This window comes from Adelges cooleyi, unplaced genomic scaffold (assembly GCF_023614345.1).
Source record: "Adelges cooleyi isolate 19-005CV unplaced genomic scaffold, UGA_ACOO_1.1 ACOO_flye_CR_arks_rails_tigmint_CR_PRNA_9, whole genome shotgun sequence".
Lineage (NCBI taxonomy): Eukaryota > Metazoa > Arthropoda > Insecta > Hemiptera > Adelgidae > Adelges > Adelges cooleyi.
Window position 1 is genome coordinate 9,702,713 of NW_026096579.1, and position 12,972 is coordinate 9,715,684.

General features: G+C 30.4%; 1 protein-coding gene across 5 annotated transcripts in view; it reads left to right on the forward strand.

Moving 5' to 3' along the window:
- Positions 1-12,972, forward strand: part of LOC126846371 (ras GTPase-activating protein raskol-like) — a 119,598-nt gene that overhangs the window by 82,353 nt on the left and 24,273 nt on the right. The gene's annotated exons all lie outside the window — the stretch shown is intronic.

Consider the following 12,972-nt stretch of genomic DNA (forward strand, 5'->3'; position numbering starts at 1 on the left):
GTTTAAGACCGAAAAAAATAATGGGAATAAGTATTTCTTTTCTTCCTTAGATACCCTCTCGTTTATTGGAGAAGGTATCAATTTCTTGTCAAGTGCAAACGTTTATATTATATTGATGACTTTAGAAAAAATGGGTTATGTATTATTTTAACGGGGCAGTTTAAGCAGTCATTTCGTTTCGCATTTTATAAAATAGTTGGAAACCTATGGCCTATGATATAAAATCTATCAAAAGCTTCGATGTAGAGCTGAGGAGGTATTGGTTTTACCATGGGGTATATCCACTAATCGCCTCAAATCCAAATTTTGACAACCCTTCGCCTATTGTGCTTGATTAGTACTGTTTGGGTCTGAACTGTACCGGGATTTAGACTGGACTTTATTTGTATTGTGCTGGTTTATTCTGTACTTGGTTTCGACTTGGTTTTATCATGTTATAACTTTATTTTATTTTTTTGTTAGTCTGAAAACAAGAATTGTGTATTTTACTCGGTTTAATAATAATATGCAACATGCTAGGCGAAAAGAAACCCATGACAACAATTTCCCACGAAATAATTTAGTTTTTTTTCCCATTGCGCAATTGTTCAATATTTAAAACTTTCACTGAGATTCACATGTTGTAATTTTTATTTTTTTGTTATGCGTTCACAAGTATGTGCAATTGGGGTATTTGCTTGGTACATCTATTTGTGTATTAACGAACTACAACATCAGCTGTATGTGTGCATATTATAATTATTTTGATTGCGGTGTTTGTATTATATGCTCTATTAATGTTTCACTATTTTTTTTTTTTTACTGACGACAGTTGTCGTTTATGTATTTATTAATCTTATATATTTTACTGAGTCACGTTCGATGTTATTAATTTGCGAGCATTATTATCAAACCCCATTATTGCCATTATACATTGCCGTTATTATAATCAACGTTCGCGCAATTTAATAATAAAAATTCTTATAATACTTATGTTGTTTTGACGGTCGATAAGAGCTTTGAAAAAAATATTTCATAAGTCATAATGAATATAAAATATACACGCTGCAAATTCCCAAAGATTATTGACTGTTGCCGTTGGCCGAACTGCTCGAAAACTTAATAATTAGGTCGATTTTGAAGTGGTTCAATATAATTTCAAAGTGATGCTGGACATAAAAATGCAGTAAACTGTGAGGTTGGGAAAGTCATAGGTCTTGGAAAATTATTATTATCTAAAAGTGATAAAATCCACTACAAAATATTTTCGCAGATCTTTTATAGGCAGAAAACATTTACTATCTGATTCTGATCCTGATTCCGAATGCCAAAAAGCGAAGAAAACTTTACCCTATTCTAAGAATAGGCCTTATGATATATTTTTTGGGTTATCTGTAGTGTATTATTTAAAAAAATTGATGCCAAACAAATCTGAAACTTTTTCTATCATTTTACGGAAAATGCTAACTTGTCTTTTGTTTGAAATTTAAATTTTGTCAAGTGCATACAAGTGTAGTAAAACAAAACAATACAATTTCAACCTCATGACGTTTTATTTAACATTAATTTATCCTTTATAAGATACCAGATAAAACATCTTCTCTTGATGTTTCACGCATCATCATCGTATATATTATAAAAGACGACCAAAGTGTACTGAATAAATAATATAATATTTTTTCACTTTTTATTAAAAATTAAAACTGAAACATAAGATACAGATATATTTCATAAAAAATATATTAACCTATCCTTAAATGAAGGAAACACGTTTAGGTTTGTAAGCCAAATATATGAAAACATATTTCAAATAAAATATTAAAACTACATAGTAATGTTTTTAAATTAATTATTACAAAATATTGTATACATATTAAAATAACCAAGGCGGGTCAGTTTGTAATTAGTTGGTAAGTTGAACATTTAACTAAAGTTAATTAATTAATAAACAGTTCGGTCATCCTTGAAATAAATAAATATCGATAATGATGTATAAAAATTATTAATAATATTTAGAAAAACATTACAGTAGTAGTAATACTACTTTACATATATCTATTACGGTTATTTGTGTTGTGTAAATTGGATACATTTTGTCCATGAGTTGTTTAATAAATATAATGTATAATATATAAATACAATATTACATTTATATTATACACAGTAATGTATTCACTCTTGTTTTAACGATTATTAATTTTTGTTAGCCCTTTACAGAATTTTGTATTATGTTCATCTCTTCAAGCATCCTCTAGACTCATATTACACAACCCGTGCTTAATCTTATTATTACAAAATATCTAATTTGTATGTTTTACCTGTATATCATAGCGCTCTCTATGTGTGCTTTAACTATACTATTAGCTGCCAATTTAGTCACCAGATGGCGTTTCCCGTACTCTCGACAAATTCAAACAAGTGGTCACGTTGTTGTGGACGCAAACCACCTGTTCTCAATAATAATAATAATACAAATATTGTTGCTACAAATAATATCATTATTATTATTATTGAGAATTATGAACCCTGGCTGGAATAATAACGATCACGTTCAATGCGAATAAACATCTTACATCTTGAGTGATTTCTGTCCATAAATCAATGAATACAGAAAAATTGTATTTCACAAAATAGGAACGTTATTGATGGGTCACATTTAGCCTGTGCGTGTTTTCTATCTAAATGCCTCTATTATGACAATAGGTAATTAATCTACTGCGACAGTATCTATGATAAACGCATAACGAGACATGCGAAACTTACTAAAAAAAAAAAATTGTCGATTTTACACTTCCGCCGCACTGAGGCTTAAACGATAAAAACAACTACATTAATGCAAAATATTATATTATCTTTGTAGACAAACAAGAAAAATAGGCTATTAAAAAAAAAAATGCGTCAGTAAAAAACCTGTCGAATAAAATTATTTAAATATAATTTTACTATAGACGATGTTCGAAATAATAATAATATTATTATAATCCAACCGATTTCATTTGGAAATTTTCCACATATAAAATGATTTATCAGTAAACGGTGATAAAATAAATGTTTGAACTCAAGTGTAGGGGAAAGGGATTAAGTTATTGATAATCAATTAGCGCAAATTTGCTGTATCGAAGTAAGAACTCTTAATAACCAATAATTTTTAAAAATATTCCCCTGCCCTTCATACTGCTTAAGGAATGGAACGCAAACAGCATTTTGACAGTGCTAGTTTTAAAACCAGTAGCGGTCTAAGTATACCCAATCCAATTTTTATTTTCGCCTCTGTGCAATAATAACGAATAAAAAAAATCATTAAGTTGTACATTAAAACGTTGACTTTTTCACAAACGTAGTTTTTTTTTACAATTTTGGAGGTGAAAAATAATTAGACGTGCTCTTGAAACCAGATTCAGCGATTCTTGTTCAGATTCAGCGGATAAAAATGGATATGTTTTAGTTTTTGTACAGTTGTTTTAATAATTATGTTTTACATTTGTCTGGAAAATATCTACCAAAGTTTAGACTCGGAAGGCTATTAATCATTTAAAACTTAACAGAGGTCGACCCATCACCTCTCCACTTCAAAACCTTCACCTTCTGTTGATTGATATTATTCGATGGCGGTCAAATAATATATCATGCTGTGTACATTTTCTAACGGTGCCGTTTGCTAGCCATAGAGGAAATTTCAAACAAAACCGTTGCGTTCTGTGTAGGTATAACACAGAAAGTATTGGTTTTTTTTTTATATCTGTTATATTTTTTTTCCTCTGAACTGATTCACTTTAATATAGCATGTCTACAGATCCGCATTTAAGTTGAAATCAGACTGAATGTAATCTATATCCAAAACGTGTGTGTATAAAAAAACAAACATCTGTTTTCAGCTTTTTTTTTTTCCAATATCGAAAAACTTAAAACCTATTAAATGTGGATTTTGAAAGATGTAATTTGGGTTTACTAACTTGAAATTTAGACTATGCTTGGTTTAGACTGAACTCTTTGTAACGTGCTGGTTTTTTTCTTTTTAATTTCTTCGGGCTTACTTGTCCTCACGCCGTTCGGACAAAGAACTGTAGATAAGTACCTTTAATTTTTTCTCATCGATAAACGCACCTAATATAACCTTCGAAAACGTTGTGCTGTGGTTTTATTTCCAACGGGATACACGACTGTATATTATTATTATTATGTATTATAATATATAGGTTTGTTGGCCGCGGTCAAAACCTCAATAAAACAACGTCCGTGTAAATCATACATAAATCCGCATTGACGGGCGTGACTTGTAGTGGTCCTGTTTTCCTCGGACCTTTGACCTTTTTATATAACAAAACAAAAAAGTGAACGGATTATTATTATTATTAGAGTAGTGTAACAATTGTGTAAGACTTTATCGTCGGACACACAAACACATAACATTGGCTGTTGCTATAACAAATAATATTGCTCCACTTTTGACCTGCCCGAGGCTCGTGGTTACCCTTGAGAGCTGTGTTAAGACTGTGAATTGTCAAACCTTTTAACGGCATTAAAAACGTACAAGTGTGATGTGTCCCGGGTCCACGAATTACTTGCTAATATCTAAGAAGCCTTTAACACCACAAAACCCTTTGCGCCGTTCATAAAACAACATGTTATGGGACGGATAAAGTTTTTAAGAAAAAAATAAATCATTTATAGATGACGCATGCCGTCTGTAGAAATGTGTTTCTCGTTAAAAAAAACGCCTTAAGAAATCACGAATCGCGGTACAAGATAATTGTTTTCAATCGTTTTACTTTCAGACAATGACTATAAAACAAAACGATTTAAAAACCTTGAATTTATAGCATTGGCTTTAAAAATACGATTTAGGATAGTTAACAAATATATTACTTGATAATTGTATTATTATAAAATATTATTGAAGCATCGAAAAAATTGTAATGTTCATTTTATTTATTTTTTGCAGGTGAGTTGACTTTAAACATATTACAAAAGAGTCTACACGCAAACCGTAAGAATGTAAGAATTTACCTATATTTATTATTAGACGACTTGAAATGATGACAATCAAGTGGTTCTTATCAAACATTTTCCAGAAGAACAAAATTAAAATTATGTTTCCAATGTATTTTCATTAGCGATGTTCATTCGTTTCCTTCTACAATATATTTATTAACAACACGGGTAGACAAATTCATCATTGTCAAAATGATTGAAAGCTTATTTTTGAAAACAAATTCACTTATTATACTCTTTTGGTTCTGATCACATTATTTTTGTACACTGGACAGAGGTTTTTTTGTAATGTTGTTTTTATTTTATAAACTTGACATCAATTATTGCTGAAAAAAATACGAGTACCATTCGTATGGTACAACATTATTTCCTCAGCAACGGCTTTTCGGTGTTGAAATTATTGTCGCACTAGTATTTATTTTAGTGTAGGAGGTATTCGTGCAGACCAGCACACATGGCTTGACGGTCCCCCGGAAGAACAAATTAACAGTACAATGACATTGTCCGTCATCTCATCATCGCGTGTCTATCTGACAATTTGTCGAAAACCACCTTCGCCGGATAACCGAATTCAGCATATATATTGTCGCCGCTTTAGTCGCAATTTCACCATTTATTTGAAAGGAACGAAATGGAGGGGCATTTATCAAATCTAAAAGCATATCCACGATCCAGTGCTTCCAATTCTTTCAAGAGAAAGATTCGTAAATAATTTATTCAATTATTTTCCCTTTAATATAATATGTTTATACACATATCCAGTGGACTGGATGTGGAGATTTTTTAATTAGACACACACGTGTGTTCCTACGATTCACACCCACCTACCCCTGTAAAAGCAACCCTAAGCCGTTTTCTGCGGAAATTAAACAGAAAGAAGGAAACGAGTTTAATGAGTCACGTTTTCCCCTCTGCAGTGGGCCATTTCCGAACGCATATTGCTATAATATGTAATTGAAAATAATGGCAGTATTCATCCCCTATCCTCTAGTAAATTATAATAAATTCCGCAAGTAAACTTCGAAGCTAATAGCCAGGACCTGGCGTAGATTTTAAAATTATGTTTTCTGTTTTTTTAGCAGATGAGTTGATAGTATACTTGTCCACAGGACCTTGTTCAGATTTAAGTTACTTCTACTTTGCTAAAAAATCACATCATATTTTTCACCACAACTCCTTCTAGATGGAGAGTTGCAAAAGTTCGTTCTTTCCCCTGAAAGTAATCATCTTAATGAGAGTCGTGTGACAATAACAATTTGTTTTCATACATTTTTAAATTTATCTCTGTTGTACTCCAGATTTGTAAAATTCGTTTGAACTCTATACGGACTAGTGGTGGACAATATGTTGTTATTGTTATCAGTCGCCAAAACTAGAACGACGCCAACAACTGTTATCGTTTACAGTAAGCTGTAAGGAAAACAGATGCAAAAAAAAAACGCCTACTGCTAACAAGTTGGCTTATCAACAAACACTGTGGTTTCGTCAAGGCCACTTTCCGCTATTTCCTATGCAACAATATCAGTTAATAATATTTGTTTTACCGTTTTCATACATAATAATGTGCCTGCGTTGAACTATACACTGATAAAGAAACAAGTATCGTCTCGAATTTCCTTTTGTATTCCGTGAATGAAATTTTATTTAATAATTTTAGCTTCGATGCGGAGCTGAAAAGGTGTTTTTATTTTTTTTTAAGTGCTCGATATCTTTATAACGGTGTGAATTTGCTATACCTTTAGGCAGCGAATCAAGGTAGACGGTATAAAGATCCCTTTTCTCTTATTTTTGGCGACAATGTTTATTACTATCGTCGCTGGTCGGTCCCCTCGGTTTTCTTAAACTCAGGCCGTAGGGCGAAAACGCAGTTATCCTCTGTTGGTCGGTGTTTGGATATATTATATATTTATATCTAACCCCGAAAGTTCTCAGACCAGCAGTCACCTAATATCCTATGCAAGTGGGTGTTGTTGAAAACATATTAATATTACCATCGAGTCCTTCTGGGGTGAATAGGTATAACGTTATAAATATAGATGAAAATTTTATCTAAATCATGGCATGTCCTAAATAAATATTCGATAATCGTAAAAATAATAAAACTAGTTTATATTTCATATTATTATTATTATAAAGTTGTATACTCGTCTGTTTTTACACTCGACACACTCTTTCTGGTTAATTTAAATGCATATTGATGGCACACCTCGTTATCGACATGATGATAAATATTAGGTCAACTAATAATGTTAGCTGTTTTTTTTAAATATATTTATTTTTACATTCTATAACCGGTCCGGTCGTTTTAAACAATAATTAATTCGTTTTTTTATTAATATTTTCGCGCATTCCAATGGCGTAATTCAATACAAATCGAAACTCTTTAACGAACTCAATTATTAACATACCAAAATTATATTATTATTATATATATTTTAATGTTTTGTGGCAGAAGATTCGTGGCAATCGCTAGATGATTTATTTGTAATAGAATGTGTAAATTATTTACATTTTTAATTAATTCCATTTTCTAAGTAGAGTGTATTATTCACTAAATTTGTCTATTGTGTTTTTAAGAATTAAATTTTCATTTGGTAATGACCTCGTTCGGTTTTATATGACCATAAAAAATAATTAAAATAACAGGAAACGCTCTTTGCCACAACACATGATGATACTACGAGTCAATTTATATTTATTACATTTAATTTAGTTTTATTTTTGTCATTAAAAACATGACCGTTTTGACCAACCTTACCCCTAACCTCACCTCCAGTCATTCGTCTAATAGCTTTTGTATAAATCTTTTTTTAAAATATAAATTACACCATCAATTGACGATTTTTTAAACGTTACAACACTGTGGCAAGAATACAAACGCAACAAAAATAAAAAAAAATTGTTTCCCGTTATCAGTCTTTAAAATTGTAGGAAAACCACCAAGCCACAAAAATCGGAAGTCCGTTTCCCGCTTATTATCTCTTTTGAAATTTAATTTATTTGACATTACAATATGTTTGTTTTCATCAATTATTAAAATGTTTTAAAACTTGTTTTTGCAATGATTCCAATTTTGTATGGGAGATGTTTTAATTACATTTTTATTTGACAAAATATGTAGCTTTTACGTACAAAGTATTATGTAAGTAATTAAGTATGTATGTAAATATCTAACTTGAGCCAAAAAGGCATTTGTGTGAAAACATCTTTTATGGCGTTTTTGAAATGACCGATTTAGTTGTATTAGGTCAAAATATTTTTATACTTCAAAGTACATTTGTATGGAAGAAGAACGTCTCAATTCGTGCGATAGGTTAGGAGGTTTGATTAAGTTGATTTAAACTTTAAAAAAGCTTATGTTAAATGATAAGGTTGGTTTACACCCGAAAAAAGTTTAGATTAGGTTAGATTAAGTCGACTTAAACTTGGAAAAAAGTTTCGGTTAGGTTGATTGAGATCTGGAAAAAAATATTAGATTAGGTTTATTTAAACTTCAAAAAAGTTTAGGTTGAGTCGCTTCTGACGTGGTACAAAGGTCAGGTTAAACTTTATCTTTTTCCAGTATTCTTCCATTGTTGGAAAGGTATATAATGTCAATTTTGGCAACTTTGTGTAAACGAGATTTAAAGTATTCATTTTTACAAGGCCAATCTTATGTAATTACTTTTTTAACTTATTACTTTTTAAAATTTTGCTTCAAAAATAACGTTACAGCATCGAGAAACTTTTTTGGAATTTTACATAGTACCACCTCTAAGGCGCCTTGGAGAAACAAATCGTGTGGGATATCCCTCTCTCGTGTATACCTACACCCTTTGTATTTGGGGTCGGTGCGAAGGAACCGAACGGTATTCTCATCACGTCCATTCGAACTATTTTGGTCTCCTGCCGAAAACTACCAAAGGATTCGCACGAGGGTCGAACCCCACCCCTTATGGGAAAATCACCCTTAGCACCCCCGAGGGGTCGTCTTGGTGGGCTTTATATATATATACATACATACATACAAACATTAAATTGGCAAAAAGGTTCGGGGGTGAGATATGTAAGGAATTGCAGTTTCTTTGGCAAAGGACATCATCTTTGGGGATTTTGTTTTGGATTTTAATATACACTATTTCTGATGTCTGATCTAAACAATCTAAACAACTAAAACAACGTCACAAGCGAGAGATTGTATTTGAATTTTTTAAATTAATATTCCCAGAAACATTCCTCGTCAATAATTGATGACAATTACTTCAACAACGAACGACGTCAACTGTTTAATAAATAATAATAGATGCAACGCTATTATTAGGCCGTCTTCGATTGAAATTACCAACATGTATACCGAACCAAATTAATATAGATAATTAATCAAAACCAATCTGAGAAGAACTGACCCATTTTTTGGCGCTTTTTCAGAATGTAAAATTAAAAAAAATTATATATCATCGAGTTGAGAGATTAATTATAGAAAGACAAGCTTATACTTAAAAAGTACAATAAAAAACAGGCGCAAAAACGATGGAAACCCCAGTTATTGGGGTTAAGTTAGGTATAGCTTTGGTTTGAAACAAAAAAGAACATATTATGTGCATTGTGCATATTATTATTATGTGTTTAAAAAGTGTTGGTTTAAGAAATAAATAGAAATTCAACCTTTTAGGGTTAGGTTTAGAACCTAGATATGTAATCTAACTGTTTGCCCGCTTTATTTTGGTTATATGTCTTTTATAATAATACATATATTTATAAAATATACAGGATTGAGTAAGGGCAATTTGGATTATCCTTGTAATTAACGTTAATTATTATAATTTTTTGTTCAAAATATGTTTTTTATTATTATTGTACAAGGTCACTTTTTGGTCATCTAAATAAATTTTTTTTTTGAAGTTCGGCACTTTCAGATCCGTTTATCCGTCTACCGAGTTTAACTATTAATCAATTAATTTTTATTAAGAATTACCCCCATCAACACGATATTATCGAATTACTAGCCGTCGATTAGTCAAAATTAGTTATTGTTACATAACAAAAAAAAAAAAAGATATAATAATGATTTTATGTCTTCCGCTTTAATAGCTTATAATAACGTATGCATTCCATTTTTTTGAATAATAATTATTACTTTATAACGCTCATCTAGTCCATTAACGGGTTAACGTGAGTTCCTATGTATTTTTTATTTTAATTTTTTCCTCATTGGGTAAGCAACGCGTTGCATATACAACCCAAAATTAAAAATTACTTTTACATTTCTCCGTTAGGAAAAAATATATAATATTTTTTGGTCTATTGTTTTTTTTTTTTTTTTAAAGACCTGAAGATGTATTGTATTAGTATTTTCTTTGTACCGAGAAAATGTTTTTTTTTCTCTTTGTTTAATAAACATTCGACAGTATCTTAACTAACTGTTATGATCGATTATTTTTCAACGTGTTAATGAGAAACGTTACATGGAACTGATTTTTATTTAACATAATATTTTAATGTGTGGCGGCAAGTGGTTAATGTTTGACAGGCGTCCAAGTCCGAGGTCAATTTTTTTTTTTAACAACTCTAATTGACCGCAAAACTTATACCTATTTTTATTAATAATAATTCTTAAAAACGATTCTTCGGTTTATTTATTATAACAATCGATTTATTTTTATTATTATAAAATATTATTTACGCATTTTTTTTAACACTTAAGAACCATAAAAAAAAACATAGGAACGTTATATAGACCAGAGCATGTAATTATTCGGTTATCGACACATTGTTAGGGCAGGGTTGGCAAAATTAAAGTTCTATTGAAAAAATAATTGAACATTTTCTCAACTCTATCTAATGTGGTCTCGGGGTCTTTGTTTGTTTTTAAATTATGACTTATTCATGGTCTAATTATATAATATTATATATTAATATTCGCGTCTTGCGCAATATCCGAAGGCAAATTTCCATAATTAATAATTTATAAACAGGAAAGTACAAATAACAATATTTATATTTCTTATCTTGTGTATTCACAATTTGTTTATTCTTGTAGCGCAAAAATGTATTTTAAATTAATTTATATAACTACCGTCGTAAATAGTGTATAATATAAAATGTCATTTTTATAACACACTTAAAAAAAAATTAAAAAATGATTCCTATTCGCCGTATAAGTTAGGTTGTGTAATAACATTTTATTTGGCAAACTTCCAAAAAAAAAAGACATTACAAATATTAAAGCCGGTCAGGTGAAATTATATATTATTCAATATTATCATATTATTATCTATTACCTATTTTTTCCTTCCAAATATCAAACCAATAGGTCTCATTTCTCTGACCTCTAGGCAGAAACCGGTAACGGCGCTTATTTATATAGTTTTTTTCTAAAAAAAAATATTTTATACGAGTCGAGATGATAAAATTTAATGGTTTTTTTTTTCGTCGACACAAGAAATAACCTGACAGCGGCGGTGCAAGTCAACCGGACTGACATAATGTAGATGATTTAATTTTTATGGCGTTTACTGTTATTTTACTCATTTTCATCACATTTACATAATGGACAAATTTTGTAAATACATTTTTAATAATACAAATATTTTTGCTCCGATATAATCATATTATCAAGTAAAATGGTTTGTTTTAATTTAATTACTTACTTGCAGTAAAGAAAATCTTTCCTTTTCACACATGTGTATAATGATCGACTGTCTCTTCCTGTCTCTTATTAATAGCCCCTTATCAGCTTATTCTCTTATCAGTAATATCTTAACCCAGAAATAATCATTTTCTTTTATCACCTTTCCGCCAAAAGTGGCACGACAAGTACTTTTGTTTTTAAAGTGCAGTCACCATAGATAAAACACATTTATAACTTGTAATTGGTGAATAAATGTGGTAACACTGCTTGTGTTACTTAGCATTACGATTTATGGTAATATCTTATTTTTTTTTATCATAATACGTCAAATTAATATACATTTATTTCCAACGTTGTACGCTAATTAAATACAGGAAATGTGAAGAGTGTACGACAATAATTACTGCAAACTCTTATGTTTCGGCACTTTGGTAGGAGTAGATATAACAACAATTTTTATTATCATCAAACTTACTCGAGAGTGTTACGATTGTTGTAATTTTCATGGTATGTCCCCGGTTTTATTTTTTTCCATCGTTATGACAATGTCGAAAAAGGAAATGGCGTTTAACTTCTTACCTTTTTCTCAAGGTCGACAATCGAGTGGCCAACAATTAGTACAAAAAAAACCTAACCACGTATAGTAAACACTAGAAATGACGTCGTCGTGCTACAGAGTTTTGCAGCTGTTCATAATTATTTATAATTCTTCTTTAAAATTAACCTGTGTGCACAATAACGATAACTGTTGTTATCGGTATTTTTAATTTTAAACGTTAAGGCATCGCTTAGAAAATGTTTCCAAAATACTTAATTCTTGTGTTCACAGGATTTGCAAAGGTAATTTTGTAAACGTATATGTATATAAATTAGTCTCGAGTATTGACGGTTGAACACTTGTCAATTTATTTTTTTTTGGATTTAATCCAATGCTACCTACAGTTATGATGAAAAAAATAATCATATAAATCGAAGAAGCTGTTTATAATAATATAATACAAGTTATACTCAGAAATTCCTATAGTCAAATTAACGCCCAGAAAGGAGAAGAGATTAAAATACGCAAGTACCGAGAAATTTGCTGCAAGCATTGCATTTATCAGGCCAGCCCACACCAGAAAAACATTTACATATGCTATGATGTACAAAGTTCACCCCCAAAAAAATTAGGACAAGAGTCCGAGTAATGTGCGCAGATAAAAAATAATACTAAAAAAACTTGTTATCGACCACTCAATTATTCTTTGTTAAAATGTAGTATCGTAAAATAACAAAAACAACAAAGTTTTCAAAAAGAAACACTACGAAATTGTAATTATTATTGCAAAATAATATGATTGTCTTATCCTAAATGTGTATAATCACCCTGTATATAACGTGTTTACGCGTCA